The 19042-nt window shown below is 43.7% G+C and overlaps 2 pseudogenes; one reads left to right on the top strand and one right to left on the bottom strand.

Annotated features, from left to right (window-relative positions):
- Positions 1-1589: 1589 nt before the first annotated feature.
- On the top strand, positions 1590-2170 carry LOC108538918 (60S ribosomal protein L22 pseudogene; annotated as a pseudogene).
- On the bottom strand, positions 2077-14554 carry LOC108538917 (serine/arginine-rich splicing factor 3 pseudogene; annotated as a pseudogene).
- Between the last annotated feature and the right edge of the window lie 4488 nt (positions 14555-19042).

Here is a 19042-nt window from a genome sequence, read left to right as displayed (position 1 = left end):
AAAAAAAAAAAAAAAAAAGCCTAGGAGTAAATTTAACCAAGGAGGTAAAAGACCTCTACGATGAAAACAATAAAAGACTGATGAAAAAAATTGAAGAGGACCTAAAAATGGAAAGACATTCAATGTTCATGGGTTGGGAGAATTAATATTGTTAACATGACCACACTATTCCAAATGATCTACAGACTAAGTGCAATCCCTATCAAAATATCAATGACATTATTTGCAAAAATTAAAAAAAAAAAAATCCTAAAATTCAGATGGAACCACAAAAGACTCTGACTAGCCAAAGCAAACCTGAGAAAAAGAACAAAGCTGGAGGCATCACACTACCTGACCTCAAAATATACTCTAAAATAGTAACCAGAAAAGCACAGTACTGACATAAAAGCAGATACACAGACTACTGAAACAGAATAGAGAAACCAGAAATAAATACACGTACCTACAGCCAACTGATTTTCAACCGAGACATCAAGAATATACATTGGCAAAAGAACAGCCTCTTCAATAAATGGTACTGAGAAGCCCAGGCATGGTGGCTCACGCCTGTAATCCCAGCACTTTGGGAGGCCAAGGCAGGTGGATCACCTGAGGTCAGGAGTTCGAGACCAGCCTGACAAACATGGAGAGACCCTGTCTCTACTAAAAATACAAAATTAGCCGGGCGTGGTGGTGCACGCCTGTAGTCCCAGCCACTCGGGAGGCTGAGGCAGGAGAATCGCTTGAACCCGGGAAGCAGAGGTTGCGGTGAGCTGAGATCGCACTGTTGCACTACAGCCTGGGCAACAAGAGCAAAACTCCATCTCAAAATAAATAAATAAACAATAAATAAATGGTACTGAGAAAATTGGATATCCATAGGCAGAAGAATAAAACTAGACCCCTATCTCTCACCATATACAAAAATAAACTCAAAATGAATTACGGATTTAAATGCAAGACCCAAAACTACAAAACTACTAGAAGAAAACATAAGAAAAATGCTTAGATTGAGCTGGACAAAGATTTCATGGATGAGACCACAAAAGCACAGGCAACAAAACAAAAATAGACAAATGGGATTATATCAAACCAAAAAGCCTCTGCACAGCAAAGGAAACAATCAACAGAGTAAAGAGTCAGCTTGCAGAATGGGAGGAACTATTTACAAACTACTCATTTGACAAGGGATTAATATCCAGAATAAACAAAGAACTCAAATAACAGCAAATAAAACACAACAACAAATAACCCATTATTTTTTAATGGGCAAATGATCTAAGTAAACATTTCTCAAAAGATCTACAAATGGCCAACAAGTGTAAGAAAAAATGCTTAATATCACTAACCATCAGGGAAATGCAAATCTAAACTGCAATGAGATTTCATTTCATCCCAATCAGAATAGCTATTATCAAAAAGACAAAAAATAACAAATACTGGAGAGGATGCAGATTAAAGGGAATTTTTTTACACTGTTGGTGGATATGTAAATTAGTACAGCCACTGTGGAAAGCAGTATGGAGGTCCCTCAAAAAACTAAAAATTAAGCTATATGATCCAGCAATCCCACCACTGGATATACATCCAAAGGAAAGAAAATCAGTATGTTAAAGAGATATCTGGCTTTCTGCCTCCACTACTGCCATGGTGCCTGTGAGAAAGCTGTGGTGAAGGGAGGCAAAAAAAAGCAGGTTCTGAAGTTCACTCTTGGTCGCACCTACCCCGTAGAAGATGGAATTGTGGATGTTGCCAATTTTGAGCAGTTTTTGCAAGAAAGGATCAAAGTGAACTGAAAAGCTGGGAACCTTGGTGGAGGGGTGGTGACCGTCGAAAGGAGTAAGAGCAAGATCACCGTGACATCCGAGGTGTTCTTTTCCAAAAGGTATTTGAAATATCTCACCAAAAAATATTTGAAGAAGAATCATCTTCATGATTGGTTGTGCACAGTTGCTAACAGCAAAAAGAGTTACAAATTACGTTGCTTCCAAATTAACCAGGACGAAGAAGAGGAGAAAGACGAGGAGTAAATTTCATTTATCTGGAATATTTTATGTGAGCTCTTGAATAAGACTTGGGAACCAAAATGGTGGTTTATCCTTGTATCTCTGCAGTGTTGACTGAACAGAAAATTGGAGATCATAGTCAAAGGACTTCCTCTGGGCCGCCACTCACTTATTTGTAACATGACGTCTTTTTTTTCTGCTTGAAAATTTCAATTCTTGTGGTAATACTAGAGTAGAAGGAGAGGGTGACTTGATGGAACTGATAGCCATTGGGTGTGGAGGTGTGGGCTGAAGGGAGTGACCATTTTATTTTTAAAAATATAACTGTCAATCGTTTCTGTTGCTTTTCCCAAAGAATGATTCAGGGATACAAGCGGGCTCCTCTCATTCATTAAAAGAAAACGTGACATCTTTCTAAGATTCTCTGTCTGGGAAAATGACAGTGTCAATAAAACGCGGGTTTCTGGGCCATTCGTCTTACTTTGATTTTTTAGTACAAATTTCTCTTGACGCACACAATTATGTCTACTAATCTTCTTCTTCCTAGAGAGAGAAACAGTGCTCCTTCGGCGTTGCTGCGTAGTCTGTCACTCTCCATAAAGGAGTTTGGGGAATCGATTGTAAAATCCCAGGTTCTAAATTAACTAAATGTGTACACAAATGAATGTGTAAGTAAGCTGTTTCTGCAAGTCTTTGCAACAATCTGTCACTTTGGTCTCCAGCAGAGGGCGCTAGAGGACTAGTGCTTCCAGATGTGGCCTCTTGTGTGGGGCCTGAAGAAGTGGCTGGGAAGCCTCCCATGCCAAGGAGTTGGGAGGTGCCTGGGAAATAGCTGACTCATGCAACTTAGGCCATGACTGGATTCAATGTCAGAAGTTACTCTACAAACAGTGGTGTGCTGCAGTGCGTGCAGAGGCTAGAGAACCGCAGAAGAGGGCTACCAAGGCTGGGAAAAAAAGATGAAATTGTTGCCGTGAGTGACTCTGAAAGACCCTGATGCCTTGTGGTGCCCTTCTGAAATTCGACCAATAATGCAGAAGTGTGTGTTTTAGAATTTACGGTGTATGAAATTCATGTTTTTAAAATAACTTGCCTACAGATGGTTTCCACACCTGAAATTGTGCTCTGCGAGTGGCATAGCTGGAAATTCAATGTTTAATCCTACCTTGGCTCCAATTTAACATTTGATGCTCTCTGGACTGAGTTGAACATGTTAAGGCTTTGCAATTTCACTTGTGTTAAAGGTTCTAGCATTTTCCATTTCTATGCAAATTTCTTTGAAGCAGAATTGCTTGCATATTTTTTCTCTGCCTTCACCGAAAGCAGAGTTTCTTTCAGACTTCACTGAGGCATCAGTTGCTCCTGAGCAATGTCCCTTACCGTGATTATTAACTATAAGTTTGTAGCTTGAGTTCACAAATTTTACTTGTTTGTTGCATTGACTTTTCCATGTAGTAAGTAATTTTTAGTTCGATTGTGAAAAAACCCTGGGCTGAAGTTAGCATTTAAGTTTAAAAAAAATTTTTTTTTAAAACTAGTACCAGATTTTAAAACGAGTAATAAAATTGAAATTCACTGGTTTTCTCTGTCTTTTGAACTCTTGTAATCAAGTTTTGATCACATTTTCTATTAAAGTGGCTAACACATGGCTACTAAAAAAGAAAAAGAGGGAGAGAGAGATCTGCATTACTGTGCTTATTGCCGCACTATGCGTAATGGCCAAGATGTGATATCAACCTAAGTGCTCACCAACACATTAATGGATAAATAAAATGTGGTCTATAACCAAAATAGAATACTATTCAGCCATAAAAAATAAAATTCTGTCATTTACAGCAACATGAATGAACCTAGAGGATTTTATGTTAACTGAAATAAGCCAGGCACAGAAAGATAAATACCACATGTTCTCACTTATACGTGGAAGATTAAAAAGTTGAGCTCATAGAAGAGTACAATAGTGGTTATTAAAGGCTAGGAAAGGCAGGGAGGTGGGAAGAGTAGGGGGAGGTTAGTTAATGGACAAAATATCATAGCTGGTAGGAGGAAAATGTTCTAATGCTCTATACCATTGTAGGGTGACTATAGATAACAATAATTTATTGTATATTTTTAATAGCTAGAACAGAAGATTTTGCATGTTCTTACCACAAAGAAATTATAAATGTTTGAGGTGATGGATATGATAATTACCCTGATTTGAGCATCACACTTTGTATACATGTATCGAAATATCACACAATACCCCATAAACATGTGCAATTATTATGTGTCAATTAAAAATAAAAAAGAAAGAAAGAATCCATTGACCATATATATGAGACCTTTTTCTGACTCTCTATTCTATTTCATTGGATATGCCTGTCCTTATGCCAGTGCTGTTCTGTTTTAATTAATGTAGCTTTGTAGTAAGTTTTGAAATCAGAAAGTGTGAGTCTTCCAACTCTATTCTTCCTTATAAAGATTGTTTTGGCAATTCAGGGTCACTTTCAATTCTACATAAATTTGAGGATCAGCTTCCTCATTTGTGGGGAAAAAAAAGTCTGTGGAATTTTAGAAGATATTTTATTGAATTTGCTGATCACTTTCAGTAGTATTGACATCTTAACAGTGGTAAATCTTCCTATCCACGAACACAGAATGTATTTTCAATTACTTTGATCTTTTAAAATTTTTTGTAGTTTTTATCTTTTATAGAGAGTATCAATCTTTGACCTCTTCAGTTAGATTTATCTCTAAGTATTTAACTATTTTAGATGCTATTGTAAATGGAATTTCTTAATTTCCTTCTAGTGTATAGAAAACGATTTGTTTTTGTATGTTCATTTTGTACACTGCCACTTTGCTGAACTCATTTATTAGCTCTGAGCTTTCTTGTGGATTCTCTGGGGTTTTGTATGCAAAGGATTATGTCATCTATAAATAGAAATAGTTTCACCTATTCCTTTACATTTGGATGACTTTTTTTTTTTTTTTTTTGAGATGGAGTCTCACTCTGTCACCGTGGCTGGAGTACAATGGCACGATCTCAGCTTCCTGGAAACTCCACCTCCCAGATTCAAGCAATTCTCCCACCTCAGCCTCCTGAGTCGCTGGGATTACAGGCACCTGACATCATGTCAGGCTAATTTTTGCATTTTTTGTAGAGACAGAGTTTCGCCATATTGGTCAGGCTAGTCTTGAACTCCCAACCTCAGGTGATCCACCCACCTCGGCCTCCCAAAGTGCTGGGATTACAGGCATGAGACACCGCGCCCAGCTGACATTTTCTTTTTTTTTTTTTAAGTCAGGATCTGGCTCTATTGTCCAGGCTGGAGTGCAGTGGTGCTGTCTTCGCTCACTGCAACCTCGGTCTCTCGGGTTCAAGCGATCCTCCCACCTCAGCCTCCTGGGTAGCTGGGACTACAGGTTCATGCCACCATGCTCAGTTTTGTTTTTTATTGTGTGTGTGTGTGTGTGTGTGTGTGTATTTTTTGTAGAGACAAGGCGTCACTATGTTGCTCAGGCTGGTCTCAAACTCCTGAGTTCAAAGGATTCACCCACCTTGGCCTCCCAAAGTGCTGGGATTACAGGTGGGAGCCACCACACCTTTTCTTGTCTGGCTCGAACTTTCAATTCAGTGTCAAATAGCAGTGGGAATCTTTTTGTTGTCCCTTGTCGTAAGGGGAACTCATTCAGGTTTTTACCATTGAATATAATGTTAGCTGTAAGTTTTCCAGAAACACACTCTATCATGTTGAGAAATTTTCCCTCTGTTCCTAATTTGCTGAGAGCATTTATTATGAAAGGGTATTATTTCCTCAAATGCTTTTTCCATGTCAATTGAGATGATAATGTGATTTTTTTTCTTTTGTTCAAATAATGTGATGTACTATGTTGATTGATTTTCTTCTGTTGAAACATCTTTGCGTTCCATGGTAAAATTCCATTCCATTGTGAATAATCCTTATAGTTGCTGATGGAGTCAGCTTTCTTTTCTTTCTTTTTGTTTTTCTCATTTGACCTAGATGGCCTACGAAACCTAGAGAAGGATCATGGCTTGTGATTTCTCTGCTAAGACAGCAATCTCTCTTCTCCTAACTCTAGAAAGGGACCTGCTCCTGCAGCGAGAGAGGCTTCTCCTTGGAGATCTGCGACGAGGTGGAGGACGCCTCCTGCAATAATCATCTCAAGGGCGACGACCCCGAGAGGGAGGTGGGCCACGATTTCTACTTCTTTTTTCACCATTCGACAGTGCCACTGTTACACAGCGGCCACATAGTGTTCTTCCATCTGGCTCTCGGACCGCATCAGCTGCACCTCGGGGATCTTCAAATTCAATAAAAGCAAAGCCGGGAGGGTTTCTAGCAACCCACACACTTCAGAGTGGTCCATAGTAGCCAAAAGCCCTTTCCAATTCAGTCTTGTTGCCATTGTTTCCAAGATTGCCTGCATAAACCTACATAAACCAAGGCGGGCAGATCATGAGGCCAGGAGTTCGAGACCAGCCTGGCCAACATGACGAAACCCCATTCTCTAATAAAACATAAAATTAGCCGGGTGCAGTGGCACGTGCCTATAGTCCCAGCTACTTGGGAGGCTGAGGCAGGAGTCGCTTGAACCCAGGAGGCAGAGTTTGCAGTGAGCCAAGACCACACCATTGCACTCTAGCCTGGGTGACAGAGCAAGACTCTGTCTCAAAAAAAAAAAAAAAAGAGAGATGATGGTGTATGTGGTTCATGTTGACAGACGGAAGTCCCTGCCTTGGTTTCCCATGAATCTTTTATATTCTCCTTGTGATGAAGCCTCCAGGCTTGTGCACATTCCCAGGGTAGGAACAGTCCCACAGACCAAGGGCTTTACAGTAAACGAAGCAGGTGACCAGTTCCCAACATACATTATTCCACATTGAACTTGATACGTTTTCAAGGAAACAGTGTTGTGAGAAGGCGGCCTAGGTCTGTCCAGGATCGAGGCCTGCAATTAATTAATACTTCACTCACAGCATTCAAAAGGGAATAAAGAATAATATATACACTTATGGCCAGGCATGCTGGTTCACGCCTGTAATCCCAACACTTTGGGAGGCTGAGGCTGGTGAATCTCTAGAGCCCAGGAGTTTGAGACCAGCCTGGGCAACATGGCGAAACCCTGTCTCTACACAAATAAATACATAAATAAAATTAGCTGGGCATGGTGGTGTGAGCCTGTAGTCCCAGCTACTCGGGAAGCCAAGGTGGGAGGATCACCTGAGCCCTGGGCAGTGGAGGCTGTGGTGAGCCATGATGGTGTCACTGCACTTCAGCCTGGGTGACAGAGTGAGACCCTGTCCTCCCCACCAAAAAAAAGAAAGAAGAAAAATACTTAAGTATCAAATCCTCCAGCTTAAGAAGTGAAACAGGCCAGATGCAGTAGCTCATGACTGTAATCCCAGCCCTTTGGGAGGCTGAGGCTGGGGGATCACTTGAGGTCAGGAGTTCAAGACCAGCCTGGTGGCCATGCACAGTGGCTCACGACTATAATTCCAGCACTTTGGGAGGCCAAGGGGGATGGATCACAAGGTCAGGAGTTTGAGATCAGACTGGCCAATATGGCGAAACCCTGTCTCTACTAAAAATACAAAAATTAGCTGGGCATGGTGGTACACACCTGTAGTCCCAGCTACTCAGGAGGCTGAGGCAGGATAATTGCTTGAACCTGGGAGGCAGAGCTTGCAGTGAGCCGAGATCAGGCCACTGTACTCCAGCCTGGGCAACAGAGCAAGACTCTGTTTAAAAAAAAAAAAAAAAAAAAAAAGTAAAAAATTAAAAATTGAGCTATTTGAATTGGACACATGGAATCCATTGGAAGATGTTTCAAACATTGGGTCATCTTCCAATATTTACTCCAACTAATTCTCCTATTATTGGACCAACCCCTGATACACAAAATTTAAAATTTTACATTTATTGTTTTTATTTTTTGAGACGGAGTCTCGCTCTGTCGCCCAGGCCCCAGGCTGGAGTACAGTGGCCAGATCTCAGCTCACTGCAAGCTCCACCTCCCGGGTTCTCGCCATTCTCCTGCCTCAGCCTCCCGAGTAGCTGGGACTACAGGCACCCGCCACCTCGCCCGGCTGGTTTTTTGTATTTTTTAGTAGAGACGGGGTTTCACCGGGTTAGCCAGGATAGTCTTGATCTCCTGACCTCGTGATCCGCCCGTCTCGGCCTCCCAAAGTGCTGGGATTACAGACTTGAGCCACCGCGCCCGGCCTTTACACTTATTTTTAATGCATCCTTTGGTTGCTGCAAATAAAGTGAATGTGTCCTCCAAAACTCATATGTTGAAATCCTAAACTCCAGGTGATGATATTAGAAGGTGGGGCATTTAGGGAGGTAATAAAGTGGTAAGGATTAGTGCCCTTATAGAAGAGGCCCCTTGGCCGGGCGTGGTGGCTCATGCCTGTAATCCCAGCACTTTGGGAGGCTGAGGTGGACAGATCATCTGAGGTCGGGAGTTTGAGAGCAGCCTGACCAACATGGAGAAACCCCGTCTCTACTAAAAGTACAAAATTAGTCTGGCGTGGTGGTGCGTGCCTGTAATCCCAGCTACTTGGGAGGCTGAGGCAGGAGAATCACTTGAACCTGGGAGGCAGAGGTTGTGGTGAGCTGAGATTGTGCCATTGCATTCCAGCCTGGGCAACAAGAGTGAAACTCTGTCTCAAAGAAAAAAAAAAGGCCCCTGGCTGGGCGTGGTGGCTCATGCCTGTAATTCCAGCGCTTTGGGAGTCTGAGGCGGGCAGATCACAAGGTCAGGAGTTCAAGACCAGCCTCATGGTGAAACCCCTGTCTCTACTAAAAATACAAAAATTAGCTGGGCGTGGTGGCGTGTGCCTGCAGTCTCAGCTACTTGGGAGGTTGAGGCAGGAGAATCGCTTGAACCCACAAGGCAGAGGTTGCAGTGAGCCGAGATCGTGCCACTGCACTCTAGCCTGGCCACAAAGTGAGACTCTGTCTCAAAAAAAAAAAAAATTTTTTTTAAAGAGAGAGAGATAGAGAGACCCCAGAGAGATCCCTCACCTTTTCCACTACATGAAAACACACAAAGTCAGTGTCTGCAACCCAGAAGAGGACCGTCACCAGAACTAGACCATGCTGGCACCTTGATCTCAGACTTCTAGCCTCTAGAAATGTGAAAAATATATGTTGTTTATAAGTCACCCAATTTATGGTACTTCGTTATAGCAGCCTGAACTAAGGAGGTCCCCAAACTGAATACCTCACGAATGCATTTTACCTCTCTCTGTCTCTGCTTCACTTCTATTAACTTTTACAAGTCATCCAGCTTGTCCGTCTTACACATCCCTTCCTCTGTGGTCATGGAGACACTGGAGGAAGGGCTGAAGCTAGTCATTCTTCTTTCTGAAGTAGCCTCAGAGGGGACCAAGTCAACTGGATGCTCTTTGGAGTAAACTCACTTTTTATTCTTATATCTTTCGAGGAACATCTCTTAGAAAACACAAGCAGATCAGCAAGAGGGTTATTCAACCCATCCAAAGAAACAGCTTTTCAAAGTCCACGTGATGGACAATAAGGTGCCTCTTTCTCTGAACCTTTCCTCAAAATGATATAACATGTTCCTGGTCAGGGCTTTGGTGTCAACCTCACAATCTACCTGATACGGTTTGACTCTGTGTCCCCACCCAAATTTCTTCTCAAATTATAATCCCCAAGTGTTGACAGAGGGACCTGTAATCCCCACGTGTTGAGGGAGAAAGGTGATTGGATCATGGGGGTGGTTTCCCTGATGCTGTTCTCCTGAAACTGAGTGAGTTCTCACAAGATCTGATGGTTTTATATGTGTTTGGCAGTTCCTCCTTCACATGCTCTCTCCTGCCGCCTTGTGCGGCAGAAGGTGCCTGCCTGTGTGAAGAGGGTGCCTGCTTCCCCTTCCACCATGATTGTCAGTTTCCTGAGGCATCCCCTGCCTTGTGAAACTATGAGTCAATTAAACCTCTTTCCTTTATAAATTACCCAGTCTCAGGGAAGTTCTTTAGAGCAGTGTGAAAACAGACTAACACTTCACTGCACTGCACTTGCCTCTCTCCTTCAGCCAGGACACCTGGGAGTTTTCCTTTCTGGTCTTTAGTTACATTTGCCACATCTCCAATAGCGTTTTTTTGTATTGTTTTTGTTTTTGTTTTTTTTAATTGAGACGGAGTCTCACTCTGTCACCCAGGATGGAGTGTAGTGGCGTGATCTCGGCTCACTGCAACCTCCACTTCCCAGGTTCCAGGGATTTTTCTGCCTCAACCTCCTGTGTAGCTGAGATTACAGCTGGGATTAGTGACTACACCCAGCTAATTTTTGTATCTTTAGTAGAGATGGGGTTTTGCCATGTTGGTCAGGCTGGGCTCAAATTCCTGACCTCAAGTTATCCGCCCGCCTCAGCCTCCCAAAATGCTGGGGTTACAGGCATGAACCACTGCGCCCAGCCAGCTTTGTATTTTTTAAATAAGAAAAATACGAATTAGAGAAATTGTTTTGTCATGAAAGCATGTTTGGGTGTGTGCCCTTTGGAACCAGAAGTAAATATCTTTTATATTGATGTTTTCAACCCATCTACAAAATGGAGTACACTTCTCCTATGTGAAGGAGCGTCTGCTGGTCAGAGACGAAAAAATAAGTTGGAAAGTCATGGCCTTCCAGCACTGGCTTTGCTGGACTGGGAGTCCCGGGGCAGTGTGCTCCTCCCTCTTGCAAAGTCAGCAGCCATCTTCACATGGCAGAGCTGTTAAATCTGTGCTGTGTCCAAAAAGGCTAGTAACAGCTGAGTGCTCTCCAGCCTTTTGGGGATTTTTGTCTGCCCCGCATTTTTTAATCCTTTTACTACACATACAGTGGTGTGCTTGAACCAGATGGAACCAAATGTTAAATTTTCAGGAATTTAGCAAGCTGACTGTTAAACCACTGAGAGCTTGAGATCAGCTATGGTGGGAGCATTTACACCATAGAAATCAGTAATTGGGGCTTTTTCCTTTTCAATCTAGAGAACCAAACCTTTACTAGCACACCACTGTATATATCTTCTTTAAAATATAGTATTGCTGGGTGCAGTGGCTCATGCCTATAATCCCAGCACTTTGGGAGGCCGAGGCAGGTGGATCTTGAGGTAGGAGTTCGAGACCAGCCTGGCCAAGATGGTGAAAACCTCTCTCTAATAATACAAAAATTAGCCAGGCACGGTGGTGGGCACATGTAATCAATCCCTGCTACTTGGGAGGCTAAGGCAGGAGAATCACTTCAACCTGGGAGGCGGAGGTTGCTGTGAGCCAAGATCATGCCACTGCACTCTAGCCTGGGCAACAGAGCGAATCCATCTCAAATATATATATATATAATAATAAATTTAAAAAATTAAAAATAGTATTATTTTTGCATTATTTACTGTATTTAGTAGTATCCGTATCAGTTACCTACTGCTGATTAACAAGCTAGCCCACAACATACCAACTTAGAATGACAACAATCATCTATTTTGCTGGTGAATCTTCAGTTTGGGCGAGGCTTAGTGAGAACAGCTCATGTCTGCCTCTTGCTGTGTCATCTGGGGGACACAGCAAGTGTGACTGGGGCTGGAGGAGCCACTTTAGAGATACCTTACATACATAGCTAACAAGTTGCTACTGGCTTCTGAGGCAAGGCAGAGGTTATGAAACAAGGGCCTTATTTCTTCTCCATGTGAGCCTCCCTACAGGCTGTTGGGCTTCCTCACAACATGGTGGCTGGGTTCCAAGAGCAAGCATCCCTAAAGAACAAGACATAAATACATATTAGGTTCATGGCTTGGCCTTGGAAGTCAGTGTCAGTTCCTCAGTAACCTCTTGGTCTACAAAGCACAAAGGTTTGCCTTCTTTCAAGGGGAAGGAGCATAGACTTTGCCTCTTGATAAGGAAGTGGCAAGGTTCTAAGGAGCACATGGGCTGGGACATACTGTTGTAGACATTGTAGACATCTTGGAAGTTAATATTTTTCATAATAAGGTACTGTAGGTATTTTTAAGAGGTCATGCTTAGTGCCATGGCCAAGGGGAAGCCCTGGGTAAACAGGCATCTGGATTAATTCTTCTGCCTTGGAGAGTCCAGAGATGTTAAAAACTAAGCCCTTAGCATGAGGCCACTCTGAGCATTGGACTCCCTCTGTGCCCCAGGGCATCATCAGATGTACTCTCTGAGGAGGGGTGGCCATCACTCCCTCGCTAGACCTGAGCCTCTGGTTGCGTTGGGAGTTTGTGGGAGGACAAATCAGTCATCCCACCCCATGTGCAGGTATGCTATGTGAAATAGGGTTTCAGGAATAAAGGATTCATTGAGCAGGTACATGTAGTGAAAAGGACACAGGCTTCCAGGATACAGACTCGACTTGGAGTCCCAGCTCCACCCACTACTTTCTAGGTGACCTTAAGTAAGACCTCAAATCTTGGCTTTCATTTTCCCATCTAAAAAATGGGAAAGATGAAACCAATTCATGGAACTGTGGTGAGCATCCCTTCAAAAAGTTCACTGCTTCCCACAGGTTATTTGTATCCCTGGTGTTTATCAAGTAAGATATGGGGTAGACTACCCCATAGGTAAACAATTTGTTGTTGTTTTAATATTTAAGTGTTTTCTTAATGTATTAGAACGTTGCTTGTTTTCTTTTCATAGAAAAAGGTGTGAGTTGATTTAGAGGGAGGTATTAGAAACTACCAGTTTAGGTATCAGAGCAGAAACTGTGAAGGTGGTGCACAGTGCTTGTGGTTTAGGAAGCACCAGGGCAGTACATGGTGCCTGACCCCCGCGAGCCCCTAACTGTAGCCCCCTGAAGTAAGGGCTTCCATCTAGCCGGTTCTCATTCAGTCCTAGCATGCAGCCCTGAGGTTGGCAGGAGCCAAGCACCATCTCCTGAGGTAACTGATTAACAGGGCATGCCATGTAGTGGCACTCAGCCAATATGACAGCACCTCCCTGCCTCTGTCCACTGGGATCTCCTGGATGGCCCAAGGTTCTCCAAGCCTATCCCCAACCACATTCCCTCTCAGCGGGTGGACTTCCTGCGGTGAGCCGGAGGGTCTGGCTCCCCACTCTCCAGAGCACTGGCACATTGAGCCCTATTTCAGCCCCTTCCTAGCCACAGGCCTTTGGGAAAATGTAAAACACAAAACTAAAACTCTCGAAGACTCCTTGGTTAGTAGGATTGGTGAGATTAGGAAGCCGACCAGGATCATGTGGCTTATTAGTAGCCTAGTAACAAAAGTGGTTAATAATCACACAGCCTCCTTGGAAATGATCTCCTCTGAGACATGGACCCTGCCTGTATAATCTTCACCCTTCACAAAGGGATCCTGGAGGGGGCATCATCACCTCCAGTTTTTGTTTTGTTTTGTTTTGTTTTGTTTTTTTGTGGGGGTTTTTTGTTTGTTTGTTTTTTGTTTTGGGGAGGGGTTGTTCATTGAAACAGGGTCTGGCTCTGTCGCCAGGCTAGAGTGCAGTGGCACAATCTCGGCTCCCTGCAACCTCCACCTCCGGAGTTCAAGCGATTCTTTTGCCTCAGTTTCCCGAGTAGCTGGGACTACTGGCGTGCAAGCCACCATGCCCTGCTACTCTTGTATTTTTAGTAGAGACAGGGTTTTGCCATCTTGGCTGGACTGGTCTCAAACTCCTGACCTCAAGTGATCTGCCTGCATGGGCCTCCCAAAGTTCTGGAATTACAGACATGAGCCACTGCACCAGGCCACCTCCATTCTGCAGATGGAAAACACACACACACACACACACACACACACACACACCAGAAACAAAAACAAAAACCAACCTCAGCTGGGAGTGGTGGCTCACACCTGTAATACCAGCACTTTGGGAGGCCAAGGCAGGTGGATCACCTGAGGTCAGGAGTTCGAGACCAGCCTGACCAATATGGTGAAACTCTGTCTCTACTGAAAATACAAAAATTAGCCGGGTGTGGTGGCACATGACTGGAATCCCAGCTACTCAGGAGGCTGAGGCAGGCCTTAAATGGACTAGTAAAGGGCACCCTCTGAGCAAATTCCAGCACAGCAATTCTGACTCTGTCTCTGCTCTGATACCTGCCTGCTGAGGCATCCCTGATCTCATTATTTTTTATGCATGCCTAGTGTGTTTCTGCACAGGCTTGGCTTTTATGAGTCTGCCACTTTGGAAACAAATCACACGTCCCGTGTTCCGTCGGACTGTGGCGCAGTGTGGAATTTCTGGTATAACAGCATTTAGCTGCCGAGGAAACATGTCTGGCTTTGCTTCCTTGGGAGAGGGTACAAAGGAAGAAAGCCACAGCATGTACAAAAAAGAAAGTTCGTGTTTCCGAGGGAGGTTTTTAATGTCCTTTTAAATACCAACCAGTGTCTACTTAGAAGTCTTCAGGAAGGAACTTGTAGTGATTATATGAATTAATATTTCTGGCAGTTCCAGAAATGCAGTTGCCCCATCTTGTTTTGCAGCAGCTCACATCCTGATCACAGCGGCACATACTGTGCGATCTTAGTAATGCTGCCCCAGCCCTCTTGGGGGCATCTGGGACTTGATAGGCATTCATCTCCGGTGAGCAAGGCCGCTGAGCTGGTGAGGAGAGGCCTAGCTAGAAAGGTGCCCATATCTGGCATTGTGCTAGAAGGGCCGCCCCCCCCGGGAGCTGGGCCAGTGACAATCAGGAGAGGGAGGGCTTTTGCCAGAAAGCAGTGCCCTGCTGTGAGGTCCCAGCCTGAGGGGGACTCTCAGATCTTCTGGGGACAAGAGCAAATCAGGTAACCCTGGCAACTCACATCTTTGGAGTTATTTACACATGTGAAAACTAAGGAGATCGGATGAAATGATGGATTGGGTCCCATCAGACCTGTAAACAATGATGGCATTATTTCGTGCCCTGGGTCCCTGCCTCGAGAATTTACATTTGGCATGCCAAGTTCTTACAGACCTGCACTTCAGTAGGGGGACTGCATTATCTCACTGCCTGCCTAGTTACAGTGATTCTCAGTCCTGCGTGGTGCATGAGAATCACCTCTAGGACTTTTAAAAGACTCAGATACCCAGGTCTTACCTGTGAAAGAGATTTGGTTTCAGTTTGTCTGGAATGGAGCCCACACATTGCCATTTTTTTTAAAGCTTCTCAGGTGATTCTAAGATGTAGCCAGAATTAAGAACCACCGATAGGTTGCAAGTGCTGCTATAGTGGCTGTCACAGTGATGCTGTGTCACTGAAGGGACTATGTGTGTGTGTGTGTGTGTGTGTGTGTGTGTGTGTGTGTGTGTAAAGATTAATATATATCTGTGTGCATATATATAATGATCAAAATGTCACACATGGGCTTGGAGGCGTGTGGGAGGAGGTTCAGTATTTCCTACTGGTCTCCCCATTACATGTTCTATTGGCAAACGTTTCTGAAGTCAGTAGAAGTGTCAAATGAAATTTATGTTAACCACAAAGAGTAGCTGGCTGGTAAGGGCAGTGATGGTCCAGAATCCAGCCACGTACAGCCAATCACAAGTCCTCAGGAGAACAGCAGTTTCCAGAGGCTCACTTTCTCCTGTTACTCCCAGCTTGAGGCTTGACATCAAATTTTGATCTACATAAATGTTGGTCAAGGAAGATAAATAAATGAATTTTTGCTTAAAGAATAATCATCACTGTGGCCGAGCCTTAAAATTCAGATGTCCAGTGGAATTGCCTTAGTCGATGCTTCTGAAAAGGTCTTCCAAGCAGACCCCTTGTGGATCTCAGGTATCTATGGACTCCCCCAAGTCCCTCCAATTTTCTTAAAGGCTTTATTAAGATATAATTTATGGGCCAGGCACAGTGGCTCATGCCTGTAATCCCAGCACTTTGGGAGGCCGAGGTAGGCGGATAATGAGGTCAGGAGATCGAGACCATCCTGGCTAACACAATGAAACCCCGTCTCTACTAAAAATACAAAAAATTAGCCGGGCGTGGTGGCGGGCGCCTGTAGTCCCAGCTACTTGGGAGGCTGAGCCAGGAGAATGGCGTGAACCCAGGAGGTGGAGCTTATAGTGAGCAGAGATCACGCCACTGCACTCCAGCCTGGGCGACAGAGTGAGACTCTGTCTCAAAAAAAAAAAAAAAGATACAATTAATGGGCCAGGCTTGGTGGCTCACACCTGTAATCCCAGAACTTTGGAAGTCCAAGGCTGGCGGATCATGAGGTCAAGAGATCAAGACCATCCTGGCCAACATGGTGAAACCCCATCTGTACTAAAAATACAAAAATAAGCTGGGAGTGGTGGTGCACACCTGTAGTTCCAGTTGCTCAGGAGGCTGAGTCAGGAGAATTGCTTGAACCGGGGAGCCAGAGGTTGCAATGAGCAGAGATCACACCATTGTATTCCAGCCTGGTGACAGAGCAAGATTCCATCTCAAAAAAAAAAAAAAAGATAATTCACAGCCGGGTGTGGTGGCTCACACCTGTAATCCCAGCACTTTGGGAGGCCGAGGCGGGATGACCATCTGAGGTCGGGAGTTTGAGATCAGCCTGATCAACATGGAGAAACTAAAATTCGAAAAAAATTAGCCGGATGTGGTGGTGCATGCCTGTAATTCCAGCTACTTGGGAGGCTGAGGCAGGAGAATTGCTTAAACCTGGGAGGCAGAGGTTGTGGTAAGCCCAGATCATGCCATTGCACTCCAGCCTGGGCAACAATAGGAAAACTCCATCTCAAAAAAAAAAAAAAAAAAAAAGATGTAATTCACATACAACACAATTTACCCACTCAGGCATGTAATTAAATTGCTTTTTGTTTCTGTTTCTGTTTCTGTTATTATTATTATTATTTTTAGACGGAATCTCACTCTTGTTGCCAGGTTGGAGTGCAGTGGCACGATCTCAGCTCACTGCAACCTCTGACTCCCTGGTTCAAGCAATTCTCCTTCTTCAGCCCCCCGAGTAGCTGGGTTTATGGCCATGTGCCACCACACCAAGCTAATTCTTGTACTTTTAGTAGAGATGAGGTTTCACCATATTGGCCAGGATGGTCTCGATTTCCTCACCATGTTAGCCAGGATGGTCTTGATCTCCTGACCTCATGATCTGCCTGCCTCAGCCTCCCAAAGTGCTGAGATTACAGGCATGAGCCACTGCACCTGGCCATAATTAAATTGTTTTTAAGTCACGGGGTTGATGTGGCAACAGTCACCACAGTCAATGTTGGAATGGTTTCACCACCTCCTAAAGAAACCTGGTACTTGTTAGCTGTCACCCCCCTGTAACTTGATCCCTCTCTCCACCTCCCATCCGCAACCCTGAGCAACTATGAATCTATAGATTTGCCTATTCTGGACTTTTGTACAAATGTAATCCTATAATATATGGTCTTTTGTGACTGGCTTCTTTCACTTCACATAATGTTTCTAAGTTCATCCATGTTGTAGCATGTACTAGTACTTCATTCCTTTTCATGGCTGAGTAATACGCCGTTGTATGGATATACCACATTTTCTTTATCCATTCATCAGTTGATGGACATTTAGGTTATTTCCACTTATTGGTTATTATGAAAAATGCTGTTATAAACATTTGTGTACAAATGGTCATATGCTTTTATGTCTCTTGGGTTCATACCTTCAGCGTAGAAGTGCTGGGCCAGATGGTAACTCTGTTTAATTATTTGAGGAACCACCAGACTGTCTTCTAAAGCGGCTGCATCATTTTACATTTCCACCAGTAATATGTGAGGGTTCCAGTTTCTCTGCATTCCTGCCAATGCCTATTATTTTCCACTTTTTAAAATTACAGCCATCCTAGGAGATACACTAGTAGTATGTCACTGTGGTTTTGATTTGCATTTTCCCAATGACTAATGATGTCAATAATCTTTGTATGTGTTTCTTGGCCATTTGTATATCTTGGAAAAATGTCAATTCAAATCCTTTACTCATTTTTAGTTAGATTATTTGTCTTTTGATGGTTGGTTTGAAGAAAGTTTTTTGTTTGTTTGTTTGTTTGTTTGTTTGAGACAGAGTCTCGCTCTGTCACCAGGCTGGAGTGCAGTGGTGCAATCTTGGCTCCCTGCAATCTCTGCCTCCTGGGTTCAAATGATTCTTCCGCCTCAGTCTCCCGAGTAGCTGGGACTACAGGTGTGCACCACCAAGCCCGACTAATTTTTTATATTTTAGTAAAGACAGGGTTTCACCATGCTGGCCAGGATGGTCTCCATCTCCTGACCTCATGATCCACCTGCCTCGGCCTCCCAAAGTGCTGGGATTACAGGTGTGAGCCACTGTGCCCGGCCTGAAAGTCTTTTATCAGATATATTATTGGACATATTTTCTCCCATTTTGTGGGTTGTCTTTTCACTTTCTTGATGGTATCCTTAGAAGCACAATTATTTTTTTTAATTTTTAAGAAATTCAATTTGTGTATTTGGAGGGAGGAAGGGTAGTGCTTTTGGAATCATACCTAAGAATCTTTTGCCAAATCCAAGGTTGTAAAATCATACTTAAGGATAGGTCATATCTAAGAGTTCTTTGCCAAATCCAAGGTAATTTTTTTTTTTTTTTCAGACAGGGTCTTACCGTCGCCCAGGCTGAAGAGCAGTGGCATGATCCTGGCTCGCTGCAACCTCTGCTTCCGGGGCTCAAGAGGTTTTCCAGCCTTAGCCTCCTGAGTACCTGGTACTGCAGGCACAAGCCACCAAAAACGCCCAGCTAGATTTTGGATTTTATGTAGAAACAAGGTTTCGCCATGTTGCCCAGGCTGGTCTAGAACTCCTGAGCTAAAAACCATCTGCCTGCCTTAGCCTCCCAAAGTGCTGAGATTTCAGTCGTAAGCCACCATGCCCAGATCCAAGGTAATTTCTTTGAAGAGTTTTCCTGTTTCACTTCTAACATTTAGGTCTTTGATGCCTTTTGAATGGATTTTTGTTTCTGGCATGAGCTAAGTGTCCAACTTCAGTGCTTAAAAGACTACCCTTGTCTTACTGAATGGTCTCAGTACCCTTCTTGAAAATCAATTGATCAGAGATGCATGGGTCTATTTCTAGACTCTTGATTCTATTTCATGGGTTTATAGGTCTA

The sequence above is a fragment of the Rhinopithecus bieti genome, unplaced genomic scaffold (assembly GCF_001698545.2).
Source record: "Rhinopithecus bieti isolate Rb0 unplaced genomic scaffold, ASM169854v2 scaffold_15133, whole genome shotgun sequence".
In the NCBI taxonomy this organism is placed as follows: domain Eukaryota; kingdom Metazoa; phylum Chordata; class Mammalia; order Primates; family Cercopithecidae; genus Rhinopithecus; species Rhinopithecus bieti.
Note: the sequence above shows the minus strand (reverse complement) of the source record. Positions and strands in the feature narration are given on the sequence as shown.